This window comes from Plecotus auritus (assembly GCF_963455305.1).
Source record: "Plecotus auritus genome assembly, chromosome: 7".
Lineage (NCBI taxonomy): Eukaryota > Metazoa > Chordata > Mammalia > Chiroptera > Vespertilionidae > Plecotus > Plecotus auritus.
Window position 1 is genome coordinate 97,480,248 of NC_137774.1, and position 6,763 is coordinate 97,487,010.

Consider the following 6,763-nt stretch of genomic DNA (forward strand, 5'->3'; position numbering starts at 1 on the left):
GCGGGTTCAATGCCCAAGGGGACATGCAGGAGGCAGCCAATTGATGATGTTTCTTTCTCATAGATGTTTCTATCTCTCCCTCTCCCTTCCTCTCTAAAAATCAATAAATACATATTTTTTTTAAAGTGCTTAAGAGATCTAAAGGTATATTTATCATCTTCAGTATGAATGTTCTCTTAGCATAGCCTCATGAAAGTTTACTGCTCAAAATTGTTTTCCAGATTGCTTGTTAAAATCTGGATATTTGGCAATAGTATGATTGGTGGAGTGTTTTGTTTTTTTGTCTTTTATTTTTCTTTTGTTGGTGTAGTTATTTTAACTTAGTAGTTCATCTTCTTGACAGCTTATGCTTTAGTCAAAAAGAGAAATCAATTTGCACTCTAGCATTTTAGTTTTGTTATGCAAAAATATGGTCATAACACTAGAAAACTTTAAAAATCTTTAAACCATTCTCATTTTTCCATCTTATGAAGGTAGGCCCCTTTACCCTATATTCTGCATCTTTGCCTTTACAGTTGTAAAAATAACAATAAAAACTGGTGTCGAAGTATAAGGTTTACAAACAGTTCAGCTGTTTCTGCTCTGATCAGAACTGACCCCACTCAAAGAGTTAAGGGCTTTCCTTTCTAGTGATCCTGCTTTAGCCAGCCACTTTATTTATCTTGGAGTATAGTTTATCCCTCCCCAATAACACTTTAATGCACTCATTTAATTCTTAGAATATAGAGGTGAGATTTGGATTGCCTAAAATATCTTCCCCACCAGCCTTCCTCTCTCATTTTGTCTGAAATTCTTCCATAAAACAGTCTTTTGGGTCAGTCTAGAAAAGTAAGGGCACCGTTTCCAGACTCCACAGCTGAGTTCAAGAAAGCAAATGAAAATACAATATTTGCATAATTTTGCATAATTGATATGCTACCAAAGAAAGGCTTTCTGGCTGAATCAATCCCATGCATCCCATCTTTCAATCTCTACCACTCTAACCCATGTAAAATCCTCCTGTCTGGGAAAAGAGGACAGTTGGAAGCCAGATGCACTGTGGGAGTCATGCTTCTTTGTCCATCCCTGGGCTGAATTGAGAATAGGGCTTGAGGATCTGCGAGTAGAAATGATTTGTGCCTCATAACGAAGCCCCCTGTTTTCTTTTCACCTTGGTGCAGCTGAGCAGACTCTAAAAAAAGCCTTGTCCAGAACCTTGGTAGTCAGCAGCCTCAATAAATAAATAAATAAATAAATAAATAAATAAATAAATAAATAAATACAAAATGTGAGGAGCTGAGTGGAGAACAGTCTCACTTGTAATGGTTACTTTTATGTGTCAATTTAGCTGGACCATGGTGCCCAGATATATGCTCAAACATTGGATGTTTCTGTAAGAATGTTTTGGATGAGATTAACATTAAAATATGTGGACTTTCAGTAAAGCACATTGAATTCCATAATATAGGTGGGTTTTATTCAATCAATGGAAGACTTGAATAGAACAAAAGACTGACCTCCCCCTGAGCAAGATATAATTCTAACAGCAGATAGCCTTCAGACTTGAACTGCAACACTGACTTCTCCTGGATCTCCAGTCTACCAGCCTTCCCTGCAGATTTTGGACTTGCCAGCCTCTGTAATCACATGAGCCAAGTATTCCCCCCCCCTCTCTCTCTAATAAAAGCATAATATGCTAATTAGACCAGACATCCTTCCAGCTGTCCTTCCGGACGACCTTCCGAATGAAGCCAGGGCTGCGAGGAAAGCCCAGGTCCTGGGTGCCTGCCAGAGGCCGGAGGGAAGCCCGGATCTCGGGTGCCAGAGGGAAGCTGGTGCCAGCAGCCGGAGGAAGGAAGGCCTACTCTTGCATGAATTTCATGCATCGGGCCTCTAGTATGTATGTGTATGTATATCTCCTATTGGATCTGTTTCTCTGGAGCATCCTGACTAATAGACCTTCCCTATGCTCATAGGAAGGGTATGGAGGAGCTAAGGAAGGCCAGAAGATTTAAATGAGTACAAGGTACAGGGAAGCTGCAGACTGACCTGGGTGAACTGGATACTTGAGACTTGATGGAACTGTAGACACTCAGCAGAAGCATTGAGAACAGACATGAAAGAGGCCACCGTAGGTGGGAACCATAATAAGTCACATCTAGAGAAGGGAACCATAGTAAGTCACATCTAGAGAAGGCCAGCACAGAATGAAGACAGAACAAAACCAAGGAGCAGATGGCTCTCCCTACAGTGTTCAAGAATCCCCTTGGACTTAGAGTCAACCTCAAGTAGAATGGGAAGGATGAAGAATCTGAGGGGTATTGAATGTGAATGTGATTGAAATATGAACTTAAACTGCTCCATGCCACCGGGAGATTGCAATCCTAGCACCAAAATGTCCTCCATCTCTTTATACTGCTTTTCTCTATCAGTAGGTTTTGTTCCAAGTATAGGCTCTCTCCACCAGGTGGTAAAGCTGCCCCTGGGCACCTCAAGCCTAAATTCTCCTATTTTCTCACAACAATCTCAGGAAAACTGATTTGCCTGTTTGGTCGCCTGCCCAGCCCTGAACCAATCACTGTGTCCAGGGCTAGAATGTACTCTGATTGGCTAGGCCTAAGCCAGAATCAACCCTCTGAGAGACATGCAGGGCGGAGAGTCAGGAGTCACAGCTGCCCTCACCAAACCACATGATATGATTCCATCAAGAATGAGGATGCGGCAATGGGAAAACTGGCCTTTTCCCAGGAAGCTTTGTGGAGAACATCTGAGGAGACTCACCTCGGGAAGGCTTAAAATCCTGTCACTCCACAAGATAGCACAGCGCAATGTCACGGGAAGAGCACATCGGTGGACTTCTAGGTGGCTGGGAGACGAGTGGAGGACAGGCGTGTGACCCCAGGGCCCCAACACATGTAGACCAGCAAGCGGCGTGACGAGAGCATGGTTGTGGGTTTTGTCACTCTGGATTCGGATGAAGAAGATGTGCCTTGTACTGTCTGATTGACTACACAGAAACTTTTTTTTTAAAAGATATATAGCTAAAATGGACAATTGTTTACAAGGCTTAACTAATTTATTTGCTGTTTTAAACTTGAATTTTTCTCGTTATGGATCAATTCTTTGGGTTATGATTTTAAGGAATTATTAATTTATGAAATGATAGCTAAGGAGAAGCTGGATTCTCTTCTGTTGAGAGCAAGAGATTCTTTTTAACAGAGAATGAACTCCCCCTTTCCCACACCGATATTTTTTGCCTTTTTTTTTTTTTTTTTTTTTTTGCTTTTTGAAGACAGAAATGCCAGTTCTTTGGGAAACCAAAACGTCCAACTGAATCAGTACCAATAAGGGCCTGGGGTTGGGAGACAGAAACTTGAGAAAAGAGACATTAACAATTGCTTATCTTTCTGGTTTGGTCAGGAATTGCCTTAAGACCTAGTCCTCGATTTAATTTTATGGGTTTTTTAATTTTCCTAGAGTGAAATCAATGAAGCGATAAGGAAGAGTAAAGCACAACCCTTGAACAACAACACAAATGTATTCAGAAATCTATTTAGTTTTATAAGAGAAGCAGCTTGATTTCATTGGTTGGCAATTGGGAAATGTGAAGTTGGACTCCTGTCCGAGAGTGGCTGTGAAATGTCATGTGCCCGTTTTACCTTGAGTGGTCTGCATGCCCAGGACACAGTGAAGTATTTGTGAGATAGTGGTGGTCTGTGATGCACTCGTGTGGAAGTCAGTGGCTATGAGAAACACTGAAACGTTTACATACACCCATCGTGAGTCCTTTCCCATGTGTGCATGTGGCTGGGTTGGTTCCCACAGTAATCTCTGCTGTGCATGGTCTGTATATTTCATTGCAATTTCCTGTCGAGGTGAGTTTGTGCTCGGAATTGACCGATGCAGGAGATGGAAAATAAACAGTACTCTTTTTTCTACCCCCACCCCCCAAAAAAGAATGAGGAGTACGTCCCAAAACGTGATGAAGGGACGCTTGACAAAAACAACATGTACCTACCTCATGGAAGTAGAATAAAAGAATCAACCTAAATAGCCCTTTTCTGGCCTAAAATTCTCTAGAGATATAAATATTTTTTTAAATGTTAAAATGAAAACTCTTAAAGGTTTAGGATACCTAAAAAGTCCTATTCATTTGCTCACTCATTAATCCGTGCATTTATTCATCAAACATTTGTGGGCGATTTACTGCAAGGGTAACTGAGGTACATGATCCCTGCTTTGAGGGGCTCAACTGTCCAGTTGTGGGCAAGCAAACAGACATCTAAATAAATGCTGCCTCAAAGTGCCAGGTGCTAAGAAGGGGGCATGAACAATGTAGCATACACCAAGGACCAGACAGGCCTCTGCATCAGGGGCAAGGAAACCACTCACAGACAGATGATCTCTGAGCTGGGCTTCAAAGAATGTCAGCCTCCAGGGACTGGCAAATAGATCTGGTACTTTATGGAGACCTGTAAGTGGCAGCCCAGAACCCCTAGGGAGAATTAGAGAGAAACCCCAGATGGAATCCCTAATCTCCTTGCGATGTGCTTTTCATTTCAAACCACACTGCATAGGGGGTGCTTTATTAGTAAGATGATAAGATGGAAACCAATCTTAACTTTAGGCCTGGCTTACATTAGTCAAGAAAAATGGAAAAATGGGGAAATTATAATTGAAACAAGTAAATTACTTAAGCTGAGTCATTAAATAACAGTTATGCCTTCCCAAAAGCAAAACAAAAATAGAAAAGCAATAGAGCAGGAAATTTTACTGAATAACTCCTGTGTGCAAGTCACTGTACTATGTGCTATGAAATAGATTTTTTAAAAATATGAAATGTGATTTGTTCCTTCAATAAATGTGTGTGTAGAAATGAAATATAGACATGTAAATAGATAGGTTAAGCAACCATGCCATGAATGACAAAGGCCCAAAGGATTGAATTGGTGAAATGGGTCAAAACACTGGGACTGCTAAAATGTAAAGAAAGAAGAAATCCCTTCAGGCCAAGACAACATAAGAGGATATCAATGGAAAAAGAGGAGTTGGATTGGGCATCGAAGTAGGAGAAAATTTAATTCAGTACGTGATTTGGCTTATGAAAAATTAGCTTTACACAAGATTTTCAGGAATAGAGCACTCCCATTAAAATATATGACTATATTTTGGGTGAAATATTTGTATTTGTGTATGTTGATTATGAATATTAGAAACTGGGCAAGAATTTTGGACACTGACGTATCTGGGATTTAATGCTACCAAAAATATTCTGTTAAAGTCTTTGAAAAGAGATGACATTGAAAAATAGAGACTGATTTGCATATATATTGAGTAAAGGAGCAATTGAAACTTTCATATATTGCTGATAGGAGTATAAAATAACCACTTCAGAAAATTGTTTGACAGTTCTTTTTAAAGTTAAAAATGTACTTGCCCTGTAGATGGGCAATTCTACCCCCAAGATAAATGAAAGTTCATGTCCACTAAAAGACTTGTACAAGAAGTTTATAGTGGCTTTGTTCATATTTTCCCAAACTGGAATGAATCCAAATGCTCATCAAGAGGAGAAGAGACAGCCCTGGCTGGTTTGGCTCAGTGGATAGAGCATCGGCCTGTGGACTGATGGGTCCCAGGTTTGATTCCAGTCAAGGGCACATGCCTGGGTTATGGGCTCCATCCTTAGTGTGGGGTGTGCAGGAGGCAGCCGATCATCACTGATGTTTCTATCTCTCTCTCCCTCTCCCTTCCTCTCTGAAATCAATAAAAATATATTTATAAAAAAAAAAAAAAAGAAGAAGAAGAAGAAGAGAAGAGGCAGCCCTAGCTGGTTTGGCTCAGTGAATAGAGTGTCAGTCTGTGGACTGAAGGGTCCCGGTTTTGATTCTGGTCAAGGACACATGCCTGGGTTGTGGGCTCAACCCCCAGTAGGGGGCGTGCAGGAGGCAGCCAATCAATGAGTTCTCTTATCATTGATGTTTCTATCTCTCCTTCTTCCTTCCTCTCTGAAATCAATAAAAATATTTTTTTAAAAAGAGAAGAGACAAATTAATCATGGTATAAGTACTGTTTTTATTTATATATTTTTTCAGTGGTAAAGAATTATAAATTTACTAGAGGCCCGGTGCATGAAAATTCATGCACTGGAGGGGAGGGGTCCCTCAGCCCAGTCTGCCCCCTCTCACAGTCTGGGAGCCCTCAGGGGCAGGAGGCGACCTGGCAATCAGGGGAAGGCGACGCCCCCATCACACCTCTGCTGCTGCCACTGCCAACAGCGCAAGCCTCGGCCAGCCCTGGTTACCTGCGCCTCAGGTGGCCCTGAGCGGCTGGGGGGCTGAGGGAACTGGGCGCCGCCATTTTGTGGCTGTGGGCACTGCCATCTTTGAGGGTGGGGCAGTCAATTAGCATATTTCCTCCTTATTGGCTGTCGGTGCTGCCATCTTTGTGACAGTATGAGGGTCAATTAGCATATTCCCTCTTTGTTAGATAGGATTAGGTCATCTGGCAACTAGATGGGCTGAGCCCCAAAATGGCATCAGCCATAAATACTATTTTTCATTTAAAAAGAGTGAGCCACAGATATGTGCAGCAACATGAATGAATCTCACAAATACCTGGTATTATGTTGAACAATAGAGTACATTTTATATGAATACGTATTTGGGCACAGACTATTCCATTGATCAGATTCAATATTGAACCCTAGTAATCCAGGGACCTGATGATATAACTTTCTAAGCAATTGAAGAACAACATTGATTTAATTCAATAAAAATACAGAAGT